Source organism: Podarcis gaigeae, assembly GCF_964106915.1.
Source record: "Podarcis gaigeae genome assembly, chromosome: 2".
Taxonomy (NCBI): Eukaryota; Metazoa; Chordata; class Lepidosauria; order Squamata; family Lacertidae; genus Podarcis; species Podarcis gaigeae.
In genome coordinates this window covers 110598486-110620411 of record NC_139679.1, presented here as the reverse complement: position 1 = coordinate 110620411, position 21926 = coordinate 110598486, and the positions used below count along the sequence as shown (strand labels likewise).

At 43.0% G+C, this 21926-nt stretch overlaps 1 long non-coding RNA gene and 1 pseudogene across 2 annotated transcripts; one reads left to right on the top strand and one right to left on the bottom strand.

Annotated features, from left to right (window-relative positions):
* Positions 1-9603: 9603 nt before the first annotated feature.
* LOC310838177 lies at positions 9604-18005 on the bottom strand. The gene is made up of 3 exons (XR_014560766.1): positions 17425-18005; positions 16789-17052; positions 9604-10512 (listed from the first exon to the last, which is right to left on the bottom strand). It is a non-coding gene; the product is annotated as an uncharacterized lncRNA (long non-coding RNA).
* LOC310838067 (large ribosomal subunit protein eL32 pseudogene) lies at positions 15734-16528 on the top strand (annotated as a pseudogene). Its single transcript has one exon. The product of its transcript is annotated as a large ribosomal subunit protein eL32 pseudogene (transcript).
* Positions 18006-21926: the final 3921 nt, after the last annotated feature.

Sequence of the window (21926 nt, the reverse complement as noted above, 5' to 3'; positions counted from 1 at the left end):
TGCAAAAGTAGGCACCTATAATGTGTCTAATAGTTAGCACCACTTCTCATTCCCAGTGCTTCATTGCTACACAGACTTGCTGACTGCACAGCACGCTTCCCGGCCCACACAAAGCCTCAAGCTGCTGTTTGTTCTGTAATTTGCTGCTGTCACCTCAGTTGTATCCTCCAGGGAAGGGAACTTTTATTTGACAAGATTAGCTGAGGTATTGCAGGTTCTGTGTCTGGCAGCGTCATATAATTAATAAAATAGGCAGGGTTTTAATAGCACACTGGTGCCTTGGCCTTGACATTCTGTGCCAGCATGCAAGGTGAGTTATGCCTGCTGGGTATGAAGGTTTGATTAAACCCCAACACCGCTGACACCCCATGACCAATCATTCAGGGTGTATCTTAGCCCTCTAATGTTTGGTGAGTGATGCTCACAACAGGTGCTGCTATTGGCTCAGTGCGCTTTCTTTACATTAGAGAATTCTGACCCCCCAAAAATGGAAATGGGAGCCACCTGCTCTGGGCACTAGGGATGGGGGGGGGAATTCAGTTGCCATTTAAAGGGTAACTTACTTAATTCACACTTTCAGCAACAATGCACATGCCGAAACACAACCACCCTTTAAAATTCACGCTTCAGATTTTGGAATGCAGTCCCCCAGTCCAGTAACGTATACAAAAAATGCATATATTAGGGCAAAGTATGCATAAAAATGCATATATTAGTGAAAATAATATACCAAAATTGCATTTCATTACAAAAATCTCTTTGCAAAAACAAAAAAGTATATTAGACAAAAGTGCATACAAAAATGTGCCCATCAAGAGAAATGTGCATGGATGAATTTTCACAAAAAAAACTTTTTGAAAAAGGAAACACAAACTGATGTAGGAATGTGGAGAATCAATTGTAGAGCTGGAAGGGATCACGAAGGGCATCTAGTCCAACCAGCTGCAGTGCAGAAATCTAATTGTGCAATGCAGGGCTCAAACCCACAACCCTGAATCATATTGAGAGAGTCTCGTGCTCTACCAACCGAGCTATCCCACAGGCCCTGAAAAACAGACAGAACCCAAAATTTCCAGTGTCACTCATCTCTACCAGGCAAAGATGTTTGTTGGGGGGCATTCAGATTTCCTCTGCCCTTAATATACGCCCCCCCCCCATTCCTTTCAATGGGGCACACACAGAGCCAGCCCAAGTCATTTCACGGCCTAAGGTGAAAGACGCGATAACACCATTTTCTTTCTTCATACAGAAGTCAACCAGACTGGCGTTGGACTTTTACTTCATTATGAGTATTAGGATAGCACAGTGGTGGCAAACCTATGGCATGCGTGCACTCAGAGCCCTCCCTGTGGGCACGCGTGCCATCGCCCCAGCACAGAAGGCGAGGGCAGCGCGTCGAGTCCTCAGCTCAACTTGTGTCTGAGTAGAAGTGCCTTGGATGAGGCGTCGGGTGTGTGTGTGTGTGTGTGTGTGTGTGTGTGTGTGTTTGTGTGTACAAAATAGAGCCACAACCTCCAGAGTGATTTTCCCTTGGGGAGCCTCCACTGTGGGTGGGGAGGGTGCAGCGCTTTGCATGCGCTCTGAAGCCCGCTGCCACATTGGTGGGCCGCCAAGAGTTCTGAGCAGCCGCCTTCCTCCTCCTCCTCCTCCTCCTGCTGCTGCTGCTGCTGCTGCTGCTGCAAGGTTAAGGCTTTCCACCCCTTCTGGTTGGAGACAATGGGAGTGGATTCAGAAGTGGAGCGGAGGCTTTGCGCTCCCCATCGGAGCTGCCCGATCCCGCTCCTACTTGTGTGCAAGCAGGAGAAGGGCGGAGATCTCAGCTGGGAAGCACGAAGCCTCTATTTCTGAGAGATCCCCACCCTGCTCCTGCTTGCTCGCAAGTAGGAGAGGGAGCGGGCAGCTCAGCTGAGGAGCGCCTGGCTGCCTTCAGGTGGTGCAGAGGCTCTCAGATGCTGCCTCCACCTTCCCCAACCTCAGCAACTATTGGGCCTGACCAGGGGCGCCGACTTATAAAAAATATTGGGGGGGCCCATACCGGGGTCCTGCCCCGGGAAGTTTTCTAAGTTTTAGATGAAAATTAGTGAGTTTTAAAGTTTTTTAAAAGTATTTTAGAGTCATATGATCAACATTAGAACCCCGAAAACTCGACTCTCTATAACTCCACACTCCGGGAAACTCGACAAGCCTGAAACACTTTTTGGCTTTGAAAAAAGAAACAAAACATAAACACGCACGGTATTTTCGTAAAAAGCTAATTTAATTTACAGTAATAATTATGCTTATAGACTATTACAGAGCAGTGAATATATAGCTCTGAAAAGACTGAAATGATATTTAAATAAATCCTAAACTATCATTAAACTATCATTAAAAGAATAAAACATAAAATATTGCTGTCGCACAGTAATAGCACTTTGATTAGAAGAGTTTGGATTTGATATCCCGCCTTTCACTCCCCTTCAGGAGTCTCAAAGCGGCTAACATTCTCCTTTCCCTTCCTCCCCCACAACAAACACTCTGTGAGGTGAGTGGGGCTGAGAGACGTCAGAGAAGTGTGACTAGCCCAAAGTCACCCAGGAGCTGCATGTGGAGGAGTGGAGACTCGAACCCGGTTCCCCAGATTACAAGACTACCGCTCTTAACCACTGCACCACACTGGCTCTCTTTGATTCTGTATGTATTTAATTCTCTATTTTATAAAGATTTTCAATATTGCTCTAAATACCATTATTAGGGCTAGAGTGTCTTTAGAAAGGTGCAAATGTTGACCGTCTGACTGGATTACTGAATATGAAGTCGTTGATGACTGGTCGGATATCCAATTCATCCAAAACATCTCGATGGGCTTGAAGAACAGCCAAGTTGTTCAATCGCTTCTGTCCCATTGTTGATCGGAGATATGACTTCAGACGTCTAAGGGCGCTAAATGACCGTTCTGCTGTTGCTGTCGTGATTGGAACTACTTGGAGAAGCTTAATGCACTTCACTACTTCACATAACATTTCTCCAACTGCAGGCTCTTGTGTAATGTACTTTCTCACATCACGCATGTTTTTTAAGACCAGTTGTTTTTTATTAGCGATATCGGCTAACATATTCAAGTGTAAGCGCAGTCTCTCAATGTCTAGGTCATTTTTGAAAAACTCAGTTGATTTTTCAAAATTTGTTTCACCTCTGTTTACTAAAAGCAAGCACTCTTGTTCAACTGCAATGACCTGTGTGAATCCAGTTGATGCAAACCGCTCAGTAATGCAAGATTGCACCGTTTCACAAACTTCAATGTAAATAGCTTTGTAGTATTCCTTTGGGGTTTTGAAAGTGTGCGGTGAGCTGGCTTCATTGTTTTCATACTTCTTTGGTATACGTCGATTCCGAGGAAGCGAAGGATCATCAACTTGTGAAGGTTTTTCTTTTAAACACAATTCCCAAAAGTGTTCAAAACTATCACGCCTTCCATTCAATATACAAATCAAGCCCTCATATATTTTTTCCAGATCAGCAACACTTAGATGAGGGCATTGAATTTTTTCATTGACATCCTCTACTGGGTTCATTGCATGGCAATAAAGACGTAAAAAGAAATAAGTTTTGAATTGTAACATTGACTCAAGGTAGCCTGCACATTTATAACCTGCCTCTGTTTTGTCCTCTGCTGAAAATGTTTCAAAAAACTCTAGAAGTTCTTCAAAGTTTTTCAATATTCTCAAGATACTAGAAGCTCACATAGTCCATCGAGTCGGGCAAAGGGGTCGTAGACCAGCTTGGTCGTTGGCGCTATCACAGCGTATGCTTCTGAAAAGTTCCATCCTTTTGTTGGATTCCCTTACGGTGTTTATTAAGTCCTTGGCTAAGGCCATAATATCCCTCATAGACGTAAGATGGCGGAGACTGTCTACAACTGCCAAGTTTAAACTGTGAGCAGTGCAGTGCACATAACGTGCTTTTGGTTGTATATCCAAAACTAACTTTTTTAGTCCTTTGAACTTGCCTCTCATATTCGAGGCACCATCATAGCACTGTCCTCTTAAGTTATCCATTGACAAATCAAGACGAGCAAATACGTCTTTTAAAATACTAAACAGAGTTTGTGATTCAGTGTTGGGGGTCTCGTATAAGCCAATAAAGTCTTCGTTGATAATTAAGGAATCATCATCGACAGTACGAATACAAAATGACACTTGTTCGTGAAGCGAAGAATCACTTGTTTCGTCAACAATAATAGAAAAATGTTCAGCCTTCTTGATTGAAGCTAATACTTTTCTCAACACAGACTTTCCTAGTAGATCAATGATCTCGTTTTGAATATCGTGGGACGTCCACTTATACCCCGAACGCCCTAACCAATCTTTTAACTCAGGTATGTCATTCTTTCGGAGTTCCAACAATTGAAAAAAATTTGAGTTTACATCTTCGTGCCCTCTAATTGCTAGTCCTTGTCGGCATAAAAATAGCACGGTAGTAAAAATTGTCTCAAGAGCTAAACGGCCTTTCTTCATATCACTATGTAACTGTTCATTCAATTGGGAGGCCACACTTCGGTTAGTGATGGAATTTAGTTTCAGAACACCTTCTTTATGCGTGAACGTATTTTCATGAAGACAGAATTTTTCCAAAGTCTTTTTCCAGTTAGAAAACCCTACGGAAATAAATGCATCTTCTTTTTTTGAAGAAAATTGTAATAGATTTTTAGCAGCTGCCTCTTTGCAGGTTTTGCAAAAAACTTTTTTGGTACATGCTTCATATTCTAGCCATGTATATTTGATCAACCAAGACTTCTGAAATGATCTTCCCTTACCGGATTGTCCAGGTTTCGGCTGTGAAGTTCTCGCATGAAGACAACGCAGCAATTGACGACACAATTGTTGTCGGAGGTTGACTTGCAGTATCATCAACTTCCAAGCGTGCCTTTTTGGTAACAAATTTATCCATTGCAAACTTAATTCACAATACACTGAGACTAAAGTAAACGAATAAAATATAGGGGACGGGGACGGCCACAACGTAGAAGCTGGCTAGGCTGGATGGCCAAGCTCAGTATTATCTACACTGACCCACTGTTCCTAAACTGTGGCACCGGCCAAGCCAGCTCAGAATTGTCAGCACTGGGTAAGGTTCCACTTAAAATTAAAATTGCTGGCTGTGACAGCTGAGTCAATCTCGCCCTGACTTAGCTGTAACCTTACTCTTTAGGATTAAACAGCGCCTATTCCAATAAAATGTACCCCGGTAGCTGTGACTCAAATCCCGTCCACGCTAGCTCAGGCCCAGATTAATTATTATTATTTATTTATGAATATGCTATTATTAGTTCTCTAACTATATCTAGAATTGTGTTTCTATCCAAAAGGCTCAACTTAAAATTTCCCCAAATCAATTAATGAAGGCAACAAATTCCTAGTGAAAGAGAACCCTTATTTGTTAATTAAGGCAACAAATTCCCAGAGAAAGAACCCTTATTTGCTTGCAGGCTATAATTTTTTAGCTAGAGGGAGGAATGAGAGGCTTAGTAGCCAGTGCCAAGAATCACCGCTAAACCAGGCACTGTGCCCCCTCAGCATTCAAATTGCAGCATTCAAATTGCAGTCCCAAACCTCCACTCTACTCGGCACTGAGGCAAAGCAGGACAAATTCCTCCAATAAGAACCACGAAAGCGAATTAATTGCAATAATCTATATGGCCTCTACCTTATGCAGAACCTTATGCAATTAAAATCCCCAGCAATTAAATCACTTATGCACTTAAATCCCTTGATTCCTTCTGAAATTAAATCCAACTAGCAAAATTGAAACACTCTTTAAATCACTAATGAATTACCTCTGCGCTAAATTAGAATTAAATTAGAATATTATTTAAAAGGAACAGAGCTGGCTTGTCTGAGTTGAATTAAAATATTATTTAAAGGAACAGGAAGATGAGGTGCCTTGTGAATGAATTGACGAAAAAATTATATCTCCCAACCAATTACTTTAAATAAATTGTCTTCCCCAAGTCAAGCACTTTAAATAGCAGCACTATCGCTTAATTAAATTTCCTGTTTAAACGTGGTAGCACAGTAGACGTAATTCTTGTTGCTCTATAATAACAGGCTGTTGCTCTATAGCAACGGAGCTAGCAGAGGCCACCCTTCTCACGAAGCCTTGCCTGCTTTAAAATGGCGTCCGCCTCAGCCCCTGTGGGGAAATTTAATGGGGGCCGCGGATGAACTACCGCCGCTGAAAACTATCCCCTCGATAAAAGGGGTGCCTACTGTGGGAGGGGGTACCAAAGTGCGGCTACCAAGCAGTCAACTCCCAAACTCCGCTACTTTGCTTATTTAAAACAATGAATTTAAACCAAGGCTTATTTCCCACGTGGCTTGCCTCTCCTAAAATGGCCGCCGCCAAAAAGTCACGTGGTCATCCAAAATGGCTGCCGCAAAGCTATCCCGTTCCCTAGCGACGGCGCTAAATCTCCCAGTGGTAGCCGTTTGCTGCGAAAACCAGCAACCCCAAAGCAACCGCTCCCAAAGCGAAACGAGCCTGTGCCCTGAATGCTAGTGCTGAATCAGGGACCCCCGCAGGAACGGACGCAACAGCACGGAAAAGCACCCACCCACCCCTTAGACTTGCAGGCTTGACCCCCGGTAAGCTCCACGGCAATACGACCTGATCGAAGAGGTGAGGACTCCTCCTCCCGGAATCTCAGCAGAGCCGCGTGGCTGAAGAGGTGAAGCGATTCGGAGAGGTGATGCTGTTCCTGCGTGAAGTAGCGATGTCCCGGGCAAAGGAGCCTCTCAGTGGCTTCCCGGGCGGTCAGCTCCCTTAAGCAAGGCAATAGCAGCAGCAAGCAGAAGGAGCTCAAACGTGGGGGCTAGCCGGAGAAGAGAGGGCGAGCCCCCTCTGCTCCGGCCCTAAACAGGGCAAGCCACGCCCCCCAGCCAGCTGATAAAAAATTATTGAGGGGGCTCGGGCCCCCTCAGGCCCCATGGAGTCGGCGCCTATGTAGCCAACCTCCTTCTAAACTAAAACCTCAGTATTCAGGTTAAATTGCTGTGTTGGCACTTTGAGATAAATAAGCGGGTTTCGGGTTGCAGTTTGGGCAGTCTCTAAAAGGTTCACCATCTCTATGATAGCATCTCACATGTGGGGGCCGAAGGGTAGATATAGAAGGGAGCCAGTGTGGTGTAGTGGTTAAGAGCGGTAGTCTCGTAATCTGGGGAACCGGGTTCGCGTCTCCGCTCCTCCACATGCAGCTACTGGGTGACCTTGGGCCAGTCACACTTCTCTGAAGTCTCTCAGCCCCACTCACCTCACAGAGTGTTTGTTGTGGAGGAGGAGGGGAAAGGAGAATGTTAGCCGCTTTGAGACTCCTTCGGGTAGTGATAAAGCGAGATATTGAGGCATCTAGTCATAAGCCTGCATTTTTTATCAGAGCTTCTATATTTTATCAAGGCTTGTATTTAAAATGAGCTTAAAAAAAGGATTTTCAAATGTTTCATGCCAGGCAGAAAGAACCTTGGCAAGAGGTTTTTCTCCTAAGACAAGGGGGGCCCCATTGATTTATAGTAGAAAAACAATTCTCAAAGTCATAAAAGGGAGAATTACATATGCTGCCCTTGCAGACTGAGAAAACACAATAAAGGAATGGGCAAATAGTAAAATGATACCATGGGCCTCTCGTTAAACCTTGAGCTGTATTTTCTAAGGCCAAGAGCAGTGAAAAAAAGGCAACTGGCTTGGCTGGAGAAGAAGCTTCTTTCTATTTTATTTTGAGGCTGGAAAGGAGGGGGAAAGGGGGGAGGTGTACACTGAAGAGGCTTCTTTTTAAAAGCTGTTTTTACTGAGTTCCTTCCTTTTTTACTTTACAAAGGCTTTATTCTTTTAAAAGGCTACCTATGATAAGTGAATGAAATATATTAGCTTAAATATATTGGCTTAAATGTAATTATGCAAAGGATTTAAGGAATGCTAGATTCTTATTTCATATGGTTGTAAGAGTTGTATTTATCCTGAAATTAAGTCAGCCACCAGTCTAGCCCCCCTGCTAGACAGAAGACGCCATCCAAGCACTCTTGATATATAGTTGTCAGGCATTTGTTTAGAAACCTTAAATGAAGGAAATCTTTCAATGTTGATGTGAACTCAAGATCCTTGACATCTGTTGAACATAAAAATGTAAGATTAAACATTTGTTTTAGAAGGCAATAGGGCAAGGAGGGCAAGAGGTGAGCTGGTAATTAAGATTCCATGTAAGATATATTATTACTTATTTGTCACATATATAGCTCTTTGTCTCCCTTATAAGGGCAAGGAAGTGGGTGTATCTTTTGTGGGTGTATCTTTTGTGATTGGTTCTACCAAACAGCCAATAGGAATTTCAACCAGGCTGATTGGACAGAGGCAGCCACAGGAGGAGCAAAGGGGGCTGGATTAAGGGAATATAAGTGCTGGCCAGGATGGCAAGAGGCAGGCCAGAGCTTGGTAACCATATACCACTGAGCCTCTCATTTATTTGTCTGACAAATAAATTATTATTTTAATTTCTCTATTGCTGCGTTGAATATTTCATTCCAGCTAAGCGTTAACCACAAGCAGGGTGCTACAATATCAAATCCAAACTCTTCTTCTTCTTCTTCTCTCATAGCTGTGCTATGTCTCACAGAGAGCTCTATTCTCCTACATAAAGGTATGGCCGGGAAGAATATCTGGTGGCTTCCACCACAGCCCCTCAAGACCAGCCGCCTGAGGCAGCTGCCTCATTCTGCCTAACAGTAGGGCCGACCTTGAGCACATGTTCCTTTGTGTGTGCAAATTGCTCCACACAGCTAACATGAATAGAAAATTCTTGTGTGCATAAGCAACTCTGGCTGGAAGTGGCAGTTACTCCACTAGTAGGTACAAGAAGCTCACTTTCCACTTGACTGTCTGGTTAGATTCCTTCTGTGCCCAAAGGAGTCCTTATCCAATGCCCTCGAGGTGGGGGGAACCCTTTTCCTTCATTCAGAGGGAGATATGCAAATACTTCCTCTTGCATGTTTCTTCCAATTGCCAGTGACTGGTTCTTTCTGTTATTTTATCATGCTTACGCATCTAGGCAACATGTTTTCTAATTAGACTGGAAAACTACAAGCAAATGGATCTCTTATCTTAAAAACAGAGGGCTTATAAAGTCTCTTCCCTAAGGAGCAGCTGCTAGCAGTTGACCCATGCTGGTTTACAGGACATTTGCCTGATTATAAATGATAGAATATCATCATTTGCTAATCAATCTGGAATGGGTTTGGCACACCTCCACTCACTGGGTTTGCAAGCCCAGATGCCGAGCCACTAAACCCGCCCTGTTAACTGGTAATAATAATAAATAATAACAATAATTTTATTTATATCCCACCCATCTGGCTGGGTTTCCCCCGCCACTCTGGGAGGCTTCCAAGAAAAGATTAAAAATACATTAGAACATCAGACATTAAAAACTTCCCTTTTGATAATTACTACCTTTCATGAGTGCATCCATAAATATTCAGGCCAGGGAGAATGGACTGTTTGGATAGTTGCAAGGGGTGGGTAGAAGTTTTATTATGGCTGTGCAAACATGCAGAGAAGATTGCATTAGAGCAAACAATAGATATTTCTAATGCAAAGATTTTATTTGGAGTTTTTTTATTGTGCAAGAAGCAGTCATAATTGTCTTCTTGCTTGTAATCAAGTGGGTGGCATAGTACAGAAAATAGTTCTTGATAGACAGAAGAGTTGGGTAGGTAGGTAGAAAGAGACAGATAACATATACATGGATCATATAAACAAATAGACATAACTGCATTTCAGGTAAAAATGCAACATTACAGGATGGTTTGATTGAATGGTGTCTGGAATTTGCTCTGCAGTTCACCAAAGCTGAATTGTATCTTCAATGACAGGGTGAGTTATTCCTTTTTCCAGTTGTCACTCAACTTCCAAGAGCTATTCAGGAAAGATTTACAACAGGAGCCAGTCTGGACTTGGAATACTCATTGCTGACACCGGAATGCACATGTGTGTGGTAAATAGAAGGTATGGTTCTATATCAGCCACAGGAGACCCCTGGAGAACCTGTCTGTGTAAAAATCAATCCTCATCAGAGGGTTGTTTAGGAGGTTTCCCTGAATCATCCCACTCTGGCAGTGGTGGCCAAGGCACAACTGGCATCAGAGGAGATGGTAGAAAAGGGTCATCAGGCAGCGGTGGCTTAGGAGGACTGGATGGTCCAGGAAACGGTTGTGGTTTGTTAGGGCCTAAAGGTGTTGGTGGTTGTGGGGACCTTGGGCGTCCAGGATCAGGAGATTCAGGGGGGCCTTCTGGCCACGGCTTGCCAGGCACCAAAGGCCCCAGTGGTTGAGGACCTTCAGGCTTGGGTGGTCCCACAGGCCAAGGTTTCTCTGGAACGGGAACCAACGGATTGTCGGGTTTCGGCACAGGAGGGACTCCTCTTGATCCAGAAGGGCCAGGCCCTGGGTGACTTGAAGACATGTTGAGGCACCACAGGAAGTTGCAGAGCTAGAGAATCCAGGAGGGGAGAAGATGAAGATCTTTTGCAACATCTAAGATTATAAAATATGCTGATAGAATCTAGCACAAAGCAGTCATAAATGCAAGAGTTTAAAAAAGCATTTGTAGTACCATGTATTTTCCAAACAGACTGAATTCAAACCATTGCCTAATTTCCAATATGCAAAGACTCAAACCTATCAGGGAGACCTTTAATCCCCTTCCCCGGGGGATTAAATCAAGTTGATGGATTATGGCGAAATGGGGAAACTAACTGGGAAGCTCAGGAACCAAGAAGACAATAACTTTAAAAAAGAGTGGGGAAAGTTTATAATTTATATACAAGATCATTGTAAGCAGGTTAAAAAATGGGCAGGATTTTAAACACACTTGTAATGTAACAGAATGTATGGATAATTTAAAAAGACTAAAAACTGGAGAAGTATTGATATGCAGTGGAAAACAGTATCATGGAAGGGATGGGAGGAAGTCAAGAGATTCAGAGTAATCTCGATATTTGGATTCGGAATTGATTTTGTTATATGCATATATCCTTGAAAATCAAACAAAATTTATTTCCAAAAATAAAGGAAGCCCTTTAATCCCACATTTTTGCAAGTAGCCAGTTATCCAAACAGCCATCTTATGCTCAGAAATGACCTCCCTGCAGTTAAACAGTACATGCTAACATATTTCACTAGAAGTCACTGCAAGCCAATACCTTTGTAGGAAAATAATGAACTCTCTTCATCACTGTTACAAACATTAATCGCTAAGATAAAACGTAGCCATGTATTTATTTCTTGTTACACTCCTCCTTATATTAATAAAATAATATATTCTTAGGAGTCTTTATCCTTGCTATTATTATTTTAAAAAGATCCAAAAGCCATAAAAACTGCAGATATAACTGCTCAGAGCTGTTCCACTGAATCATTTATATTATAGAAATTTAAATACCTTTACTGTCAAATACACTACAGTACCCCCAAGCCCACTCTGATAATGGCTATACCTAAAGGCTGAGAGATGTTGTCTTTGGCTTCCTCAGGAAAGCAGCAGTCACTCCTCTCGGAAGCTCACGGCTTTGGTGCTTTGAGGGCTCTGCCTGGCTTATAAACCCTCAAGGACCAGATAAACCAGAGTTGTGGGAGTTACTCAAGTAGCTCCATCTCCACCCACAGTGGAAGCAACTTTCCAGGCATCCTAACAAAGTCCACTGGGGGAGGGGATGGCAGGAAATGTGTGTCAGCATATCGGGGAGTCACTCAGACCTGTATAGGGCATAGGATGCTGAGTCAGAGAAAAACCAGGTGAGCCAGGGCAATAATAGCCACTGGGAAGAGGTTTGTCAGCAGGACACGGCTAGTGATAAGGAGTTAGACTAAGATGCTCAAACAGGAGTCCCTGGAAACTTACTACAATAGTACCTCAGGTTACATATGCTTCAGGTTACAGACTCCGCTAACCCAGAAATAGTGCTTCAGGTTAAGAACTTTGCTTCAGGATGAGAACAGAAATCGTGCTCCAGTGGTGCAGCGGCAGCAGAAGGCCCCATTAGCTTCAGGTTAAAAACAGTTTCAGGTTAAGAACGGACCTCCAGAATGAATTAAGTACTTAACCCGAGGTACCACTGTAGTAGAGAAGCTCTTTGATTTGCATTCTTATTATATGGGCATATAGTGCCTTCAATATTTTTTGGTATTTAATAGTTAACAACAATGACGACAACAACAAGAAGTAAGAGACTAGAAGTTTTTTTTATTAGGCATTTCAGATCAAGATGTGCCAAAAGAGGAGAAGAAACTTTTTATGTATGTTACAACCGCGGCTAGGATAATGCTAGCCCAAAGATGGAAAAGTGATGAAATACCAAAGACCAATGGCAAGAAAACTCATGGAATATGCTGAAATGGCGAAGCTAACTGAAAGACTCAGAGACAAAGACAACAGAGACTTTTAAAAAGACTGGGAACCATTGATGATGTATCTACAGAACAAATGTAAAGAAATGAACTCACTAGCAGGGTTTGAATAAACACTTACAATTAATAAAATAAATATATAAATTACATAGATGGTGTTAAAACGAGAAGAGAATAACAATATTGATATAAAGAACTGAAAATGAAGATATAATATAGGAAGCAGGGGAAGTTAATATGTTTTTTAAAAAACCCAGAATGACCGCTCCCCGCTTAAAACGGGGGGCGCCTTTTGCGTGGACGCGTGCAGCCCCTAGTCTCTGCCTACCTCAGTCAGTTGTCCAATCCCACCTGGGGGAAGCGTTGCCAAGGAGACCAGGCCAAGTAGGGGAGGGATTACCTGCCCACACAATAGAGGGAGGATCTTACCTGGGAAGTTGAGGGAAGTTGGTGGGTTGGGATTGGAGAATTGTATTTCCTTTTTGTTATTTGTTATGTATAATGTAAAAATTGTAAAACTCAATAAAAACAGAAGAAGAAGAAGAAGAAGAAGAAGAAGAAGAAGAAGAAGAAGAAGAAGAAGAAGAAGAAGTAGTGTAGGTTCTCTCCCCAAGGAGCTTACAATTAAGAGCTGCCCCTGAACCAAAACTGTATTGGAAGCAGATCTGAAATTTCCAGAGAAACTAATTTGATAAGATTAGTGAAGAGGTAAAATATTGGGGGGGGGGGAGAAGAAGAAGAGTTTGGATTTGATATCCCGCTTTATCACTACCCGAAGGAGTCTGAAAGCAGCTAACAATCTCCTTTTCCCTTCCTCCCCCACAACAAATACCCTGTGAGGTAAGTGAGGCTGAGAGACTTCAGAGAAGTGAGACTGGCCCAAGGTCACCCAGCAGCTGCATGTGGAGGAGCGGAGACGCGAACCCGGTTCACCAGATTACAAATCCACTGCTCTTAACCGGTACACCACACTGGCTTGATATGTCTCAAAAGTGGCGAGTGTCAAATTTTCAATTTAGAAGCAAATGTTAAAGTTCTGCCCCTGTAAGCCGACATTAGAAATGTCGAGGGGTCGTAGAAGGATTTTGCTAAGAGACCGATGAGATCTTGTCATTGTCATGTCCAAAGCACTTTTTTTGTGTGTGCTGGTGTGCAACACCGGACGTAAGGTTGGCTCCAGTTTAAACTAGTGAGGCCATGGAAGGGGAAAACCCTGGTGATCCTTGCTGATTCATGCATGGTGTATTATGGCTCAGAATGGGGTTGCCCTGGCCAAATGCCTGCCAAGATGAGCTCTGCAACACCTTATGAGACAAACTAGATTGTGAGTATTTGCATGGCAAATTTGTCGGCTTCGCTGTCAACATCATGCAGTTGACTAAGCAGATTGCTCCCAAAGTCCACACTATTATGTCTCAGTCTCTTAATCCAAAGCAAATTTACCCAACGGGGCTCATGTCTAATTAAATGGGCTTAGGTTGCATTGCATGGCCACTTTTATACTTAAGGTTTACATTTTCATTTATATTAATGTCTGATGATTGCAATGAGGATTACAAAGCGAAGGAAATGCGTTTGTAATGCAAGTGGGCATCCCAGCCAATGCAGTTTTTTTTATCTTCATCTTACAGAGCAATTGAAGCAAGAATAACTTTAAGCCTCACAAGTGAAAAACTCCCAAAGAGGCCACAGCAGCTTTGAGACAGAGGTTTGTATTTCTCGCTAATGAGATACATTTTTCTTGCCCCTGAATATCTGAAGAGTGTGAAGAAAACAGGGCTGGGCCAAGTTACCGTATGACTTTTAGAAGACATCTGAAGGCAGCCTTGTATAGGGGAGTTTTTAATGTTTAATGTTTTGTTATGTTTTTATATATGCTGGAAGACGCCCATAGTGGCTGGGGCAACCCAGTCAGATATCGTTGTTTAGTCGTTTAGTCGTGTCCAACTCTTCGTGACCCCATGGACCAGAGCACGCCAGGCACTCCTGTCTTCCACTGCCTCCCGCAGTTTGGTCAAACTCATACTGGTAGCTTCGAGAACACTGTCCAACCATCTCGTCCTCGGTTGTCCCCTTCTCCTTGTGCCCTCCATCTTTCCCAACACCAGGGTCTTTTCCAGGAGTCTTCTCTTCTCATGAGGTGGCCAAAGTATTGGAGCCTCAGTTTCACGATCTGTCCTTCCAGTGAGCGCTCAGGGCTGATTTCCTTAAGAATGGAGAGGTTTGATCTTCTTGGGACTCTCAAGAGTCTCCTCCAGCACCATAATTCAAAAGCATCAATTCTTCGGCGATCAGCCTTCTTTATGGTCCAGCTCTCACTTTCATCCATCACTACTGGGAAAACCATAGCTTTAACTATACAGACCTTTGTCAGCAAGGTGGTGTCTCTGCTTTTTAGGATGCTGTCTAGGTTTGCCATCACCTTTCTCCCAAGGAGCAGGCGTCTTTTAATTTCGTGACTGCTGTCACCATCTGCAGTGATCATGGAGCCCAAGAATGTAAAATCTCTCACTGCTTCCATTTCTTCCCCTTCTATTTGCCAGGAAGTGATGGGCCCAGTGGCCATGATCTTCGTTTTTTTGATGTTGAGCTTCTGACCATCCAGTCAGATGAGCAGAGTGCAAATAATAAAACTGTTGTTACTGTTGTTATGCAGCTTGAGGTGAAGCAGTTTACTTATGCCACATTTATATACTGCTTGATTATCACAAAACCCTCAAAGCAGTTCCCAAAAAGAACAAACCAATAAGATTATCAGTTAAAAGAATAGTTAAGAAGAACAACATTCAAAAACAATTAATGATAAACACATACAAACACATGGCAGCTTCCACATGCTCAGATAGGTTTGCCTAGGCTAAATTGCTTTCAGCAGGTGTGGAAGGAGTAATAATAATAGTTTTATTATTTATACCCCGCTCATCTGGCTGGGTTTCCCCAGCCACTCTGAGTGGCTTAACAGTACAGTGGTACCTCGGGTTACATACGCTTCAGGTTACATACGCTTCAGGTTACAGACTCCGCTAACCCAGAAATATTACCTCAGGTTAAGAACTTTGCTTCAGGATGAGAACAGAAATTGTGCTCCGGTGGCGCGGCAGCAACAGGAGGCCCCATTAGCTAAAGTGGTGCTTCAGGTTAAGAACAGTTTCAGGTTAAGTACGGACCTCTGGAACGAATTAAGTACTTAATCCGAGGTACCACTATATATATAAAACATAATGCCTGAAATCAATAGGCAGGGAGTTCCACTTCCTCTCTGTGCTCTCTATCTGCATGGGTCCTGCCATTCTCTAGCAGACATTATGCTGGCCCTCAGACCTCTCACCAAGTCTAAAATAATCAAAAAGAGGATCAAGAAGTTCATCTGCCATCAGTCTGATCACTATGATTCAGCGTAACTGGCTGGCACAAGCTCGCAGATATTGACAACAGAGTCTGCAGAAGCTTCCAGGGCCAAATCTTGAGGCCCAACATTGGGCATGGCAGTAATAAGAAGACAAAGCACATGTTGCCTTCAGGATTCAGAAAATTCTTTGTCCACAGTGTCAAAGGAGGTGCCGATGATGAGTGACAAGTCCTACGGCGCAGAGATTTCTCACAATGTTTCGTCCAAGAATTGGAAAGTCATTGTTGAAAGAGCAGCTCAGCTTGCTATCAAAATTACCTGGCCAACTGCCAGACTTCACAGTGAGGAGAATGAATAAAGAATTGCTCTTGTACAATTGTATTTAATGAAATGTCAAAAAGTTTTTTTAAAAATTAGTGAGTTCCTAAGTATGGGTGCTGCAACACTAAAAATAAATAAATCCATATTTAATAAGGATAAAATGGTCCGTCTCTTGCTGGTTCCACATGCAGAAACCAACTGGAGTGGAATCCTGTCAGTCTGCATTTCTTAGTACAGAAAATATTGATCTGATGTGTAGAGAACTTTCCTATTCAGCTTTTTGTGCTCTATAGATCCTTACTCCTCCTTACGACTAGCTGAAAGAGAATCTATCAGGCATAATAAGCAAATATATAACATTGTGTTATGTATTGAAGATCTCACCCTGGCCACCAGGGGGGATTGTGTAGATAGTTTTCACTCAGGTCCACGTCAGTTAATTTAGGCGGGAAACCTGGGCTGTTGTTGTTACAATGTTGACAGCTGGCTGCCTATAAAAGCAGGCCAGCTGAGCTGTTTGCTGTTCAGTTCGGTTCCAGCTTACTTATAAAGAACTACTTGGAGAAATCTCTGTGTCATCTGCTATGTCCACCCACTACTTAATAGTTTGCCCATAACTCAGAACGCCTTATCACAGGCAACTGAAAATGTGGGGAAGAGCGAGTCTTTGTGTTGTGTATGCATCATCACCTCTGCTTATAGCCTCAAATAAGATATGGTTCACATATTTTCAGGCTTTCCTGTGAAAACCGCAAATGCTCTTTTGCTTTCTGAAATCTCACATTCTTGGGCTCACCCCAAATGCTCCTGGACTGGTTGCCAGATGTTCTCCAGACTTTGACTTGATGACAACAATGCAGGCTGTGAGATCCCTGATCCGTAAGATCACTGAAGGTGGCGAACCAAAGCTAACAATGAATCACATGATTATTTGGGTTCTGACTGTTGATTGCGCTGCAAGAAAAGATCGGAGGAAGGTTTTCGTTTGCTTAGTGATGTCAGCTATTAGGCCACCGGTTTCATTATGACTGTTGAATGTACACTTTTTGCCAATGCTCAGAACTGTGCATGTGCTCTCCTTTCCTGAGCTCAGTTCAAGGCGTTGCTTACTTTTATTTCATTGATTTGTAAATTCATGTATAACCAAGGCTTCTTTTTTCCATCCGAAACTTGCCGGAACCCTACCCCACCCCAAAAAAAGCCTCCATCCAGGAGATTAAACATAGGGTGAGGGCAAAGTTTCAATAGGCTGGGCAGGGATTTTGTTGTTTTATTTTTGTCTGTTTAAACATGCAGGTGGATCTCCTGGGATCTCCTCCTTCTCACCTCAGCCTCCCAGGAACTTTTAGAGTTTCCTTATTCCAAATATAGATTGCCTAGGCCTCCCTGTGTTTACTGATACAGAGGCCTAGGTGGGCCAATTCACTTACCTCCGGCTGGTTGCCATGGAGATGCTTCGGCTACCATGTTGGGTTGCCATGGAGCTCTGCATCCTGGAAACCAGCTGGTTCTGCTACCAATTGTAGCATGCTTAGAGAGATCTGGAGATGGAGATGGGATCCAAGCCCAGGCTGAGCTACTAGCACGGCAGGGGATGAAGCTAGCCAGCATAATAGGGTGTGGTTATATTTGCCTTCTGAAGTTCATTTATTAGTGATCTACAGTGGTACCTCGGGTTACATACACTTCAGGTTACATACGCTTCAGGTTACACACTCCACTAACCCAGAAATATTACCTCGGGTTAAGAACTTTGCTTCAGGATAAGAACAGAAATTGTGTTCCAGCGGTGCGGCAGCAGCAGGAGGCCCCATTAGCTAAAGTGGTGCTTCAGGTTAAGAACAGTTTCAGGTTAAGAACGGACCTCCAGAACGAATTAAGTACTTAACCCGAGGTACCACTGTATTTGTAAACACAGCTTTTGGCTATCTTTCCCTCCTCTAAAATCTTATACAGTCATACCTCATGTTATGTTTGCTTCATGTTACTTTTTTTCAGGTTGCGTCCCGCGGTGACCCGGAAGTACTGGAAAGGGTTATTTCTGGGTTTTGCTGCTCACGAATGTGCAGTAGCGCTAAGTCGCGCTTCATGCATGTGCACAAGCACCAAATCACGCACACCTGCACAGATACTGCACTTCAGGTTGCGGGCTTTTCATGTTGCGAACGGAGCTCCAGAACAGATCCCGTTCGCAACCAGAGGTACCACTGTACTGTGGTTTCGTTTTAAGAAAAGAAGAAATGACTCACTTGATAGAGTTAATGGTTCATTTGTTGCTGTTGCTGACGGTTCTAATGGGTTTCCCCCCCCCCAGATTGTAATAACAAAAAAATAAAGTTGGTTTCTTCGATGATCCCCGGCACTGTACTTTGATTTTATACTGGCTACTCCTTGCACCATCTAGAAGAGCTGATCTCATGGGTGCGCATAAGAAAATAGAGTGTAACTTTAAAAAACAAAAAATCAGCCCTAATTTTGAAATGCAACGCAATGCAACGAAATTTCGTAACTCTTGGAATATCAGATGTGGATAACTGAGTATCAAATATTTGCAGAATATCCAGAGATTCTTTGCAAATACTAGGAATGTGCATTGCTTGTATGCAGCCTGATTAACAGAGTGAATTTGGCTGATTCATGACAGATTGCTCAGATTCCTCCTGAATTAGATTGCTCAGATTCCTCCTGAATTAGATTGCATCATTAACAAGCATGTCAAGGTGAATTAGGCAGTTCTCAGCGTTTGTGTAGCTCCATTGCCTTGTTTTTCCCCTAAAAGTTCAACACACAACCTCCCCCATCTCCCCTTCTTTCCTGAGAAATGTAAGCAAGCCCACGGGAGAAATTCCCAGATTTGAAGAGGGGAAAGGATGGAGAGATGGGGAGATCTTTTATTTCAACATGCAGCTTAGGTCCAGGCTGTTTTGGAATTTGAGTGACAACTAAGAAAAGAAGATAACTTGAGCGCACAAAATGTGTTCTTATGAGACACTCAACTTTGATAGTGGTGGGCATCACCTGTTCCAAGTAGTGGGAATTGTACAAGAAGCTCTCCATAAAATATTTTAACATGAACTGCATTTTCTCTGCTCTAATGCAATCTCCACAATTTATGAATATGATCGTTTCCAGCTTCAAAGCACCAAACCCTCTTTGACTCTAAAACCTGCATTTGCTGGCATGCACTGTGCACCTACAAAATAGTGACAGTCTGGAAATGACCACCATAATTTCACACAGGAGAAAAGTCTGATTCGCTTCTGCAACCAAGAGGGAAATGGTTATATTTGTGAGTGTCTGCTGCCCTCTAGTGGAGAGTATCATATCTACTGGTTGTGTGTCTCTATTGCCACCTCCTGGAGAAAATAAAACAGAGACTAGAGTTGTTTTTAAGGCAGTTCAAGGCCAAGGCGCATTGATATGAATGCGTGAACAGCATTATTATACCCAAGTGCTGATGAGAAGGGGGATGTTAAAAGACAGGAACATTACACTCAACTAAACCATTTTTCAGCTATAGATAGGCCCCAGGTCTAGGTCATTTTAGGAATGGAAAGCTCTGCAAATCTTGGTTCCCTCCATTTCTCATTTTTCCAATCTTAAAATCAGTTCCCCACATTTGAGTAGTATTTATTTATTTATTTATTTATTTATTTATTAAAAAAATATCCTCTTGAGAACTCCTTAGCATTTTAGTGCAATCTTCTCCCAATGCACATAGCTTTGTATGCAGTTTTGACTAATATATGCGTTTTTGCCACCAGTTTCCCCTTATATGATGCATCTATTTAAGTCGTTTTCACTTATATCTTCCTTTTTACGCACGGTTTCCCCTGATATGTGCATTCTTGTAAACACCGGCTGGTTGCAGAACTGCATCACAAAATGCAGCCAAGTGTGAATTCTGAAGGACAAGCTGTGTTTCAGTTTGCATACTGTTTCCAAATGTGTGGATTTGATAGCTTCTACTTTAAATATGTGCTGAATTGAATCCCACCCCCCATCCCTTTTCACTTGTCTTTAATGGGTGGCCCAGCGAGACCCACAACCAGGGTAGGTCACAACAGCTGCACTATGACCATACAAATATATGGTAAATTTTTTTTAAAGATATGGGTCCCTACATGCATGTTTGGGTTAAGAGTTAGTCCCCAGTCTAAAAAGATTGAAAATTGCTAGTGTGGGGGAAGCTGTGGCCTTCCTGATGTTGTTGGACTCTAACTATACCTAATAATATGCTGGCTGGAGTTCATGGGAGTTTGTCTATTAATCAAAATAGTATCTGAAGTATCTGAAGTGTGCATGCACATGAAAGCTCATACCTAAAACTACTCAGTTGGTCTCTAAGGTACTACATTATAATTTTTAAACTCTTTTGGAAGGATTCTTTTAAAGACTTTCTTAGATTATCTAAATTTTTTGAAAACTTGATTCTTTTAAGAGAGTTTTAAGGTTTTTAAGAAGAGTCTTTTTACCTATCTTCTAAAAGAATTGTTTTAATTTATTTCGACTACGGCAGACCAATACGCCTACCTACTTGAATCAGAGACTGGTTAATTATAATAATAATAATTTATTATTTATACCCCACCCATAGGGCTGGGTTTCCCCAGGAACTCTGGGCGGCTCCAAACAGAATATCAAAAACACGATAAAACATCAAACATTAAAAACTTCTCTAAACAGGGCTGCCTTCAGATGTCTTCTAAAAGTCGGGTGGTTGTTTATTTCCTTGACATCTGATGGGAGGGCATTCCACAGGGCGGGCGCCACCACCAAGAAGGCCCTCTGCCTGATTCCCTATAACCTCGCAGTGAGGGAACTGACAGAAGGCCCTCGGCGCTGGGCCTCAGTGTCCGGGCTGAGGTTGGTGTGGTGGTTCCCCATTTTGCTCCACTGTGTCACCCCGTCATCTTTCTCTTCAGGTCTTCTTGGCGAGTTTGCCACAGACACCTGGCTGGCTACTGTGAGAACAGAATGCTGGACTAGATGAGCCATTGGCCTGATCCGGCATATTAGTGATTTCACTCAGTGTTTCAGCTCAGTGATTCCACTCAGTGAGTGTCCGAATCTGGCGGTGCTCTGATGTCCATCCATCCCATCTTCGTCACCAGTATTAAATAGGGGGTGGACATATCAGACGACACAGAGATGTCTCCAAGTAGTTCTTTATAAGTAAGCTGGAACTGAACTGAGCTGAACAGCTCAGCTGGCCTGCTTTTATAGGCTGTCAACATTGTAACAACAACAGCCCAGGTTTCCCGCCTAAATTAACTGACGTGGACCTGAGTGAAAACTATCTACACAATCCCCCCTGGTGGCCAAGGTGAGAACTTCAATACATAACATGGCAGGGTTCATTTTATGTTCTCAGAGTGTCTGGAACATGACAGGGATGAATGTGTACAGTTCCAATTCCACATATAGCTTACCATGGGAGTACAATTATTTGGTAGAACCAGGGGCCACCAGTCTAGAGGTACCCACAGGCCAAGGGGATAATAAGGATGAGGAACTCCCAATAAACACGTGGCCAGCAATGTAATGCTGCCAATTCCAAGATGGCTGCCCTGATTATGCAAGGATCTACTCTGAGTGATTCTCTTCTGAGTGAAGGCTGCTCTCCTATGGTCACAATACATTGTGTATCCCTCACACGTCGGCTGAGTGAGATCTAGCTGCTCAGCCCGCTCCCTTACCTCAGAGAGCATCAGTAGAGGCTTTTGCCTAGCAGGCAGAGGGCTAAAAGGGCAGTACTGAGAAAATACAACAGTATGAGTTGCAGTGGTAACTGGTACCCATTAAGACCGGTATAGTGAAAGGCAGGG